This window comes from Contarinia nasturtii, unplaced genomic scaffold (assembly GCF_009176525.2).
Source record: "Contarinia nasturtii isolate CC-2019 unplaced genomic scaffold, AAFC_CNas_1.1 Cnas_scaffold_1101, whole genome shotgun sequence".
Lineage (NCBI taxonomy): Eukaryota > Metazoa > Arthropoda > Insecta > Diptera > Cecidomyiidae > Contarinia > Contarinia nasturtii.
The window spans coordinates 678,432-678,732 of NW_022198445.1; positions in this window are offsets into that span (position 1 = coordinate 678,432).

A 301-nucleotide genomic window follows, 5' to 3' on the forward strand; every position below is an offset into this window, starting at 1 on the left:
ACAGAGCATATACGTTCGCGTTCGTTCTCTGTTCGACATGCGTTTGTTTACTGACTATGGTATTAGTGTATCATACTCTGTGAGCTCACTGGTTACTTAGACTATATGACAATATGTTGTGTGGTACAAAACGCGTGCGGCAACCGCTTCGATTCAGCATCTGGGCAGCAATGCTGTTCAGACGCTACGAATAGCTAGCGCTATTCAGATAGGAAAAAACCATCACTTTTTTAAAAAGAAAAAAGAAAAGCAGTGTTCAAGATAAATACCAACTGAAGGGATAAGTTGATAGAAAAAAATA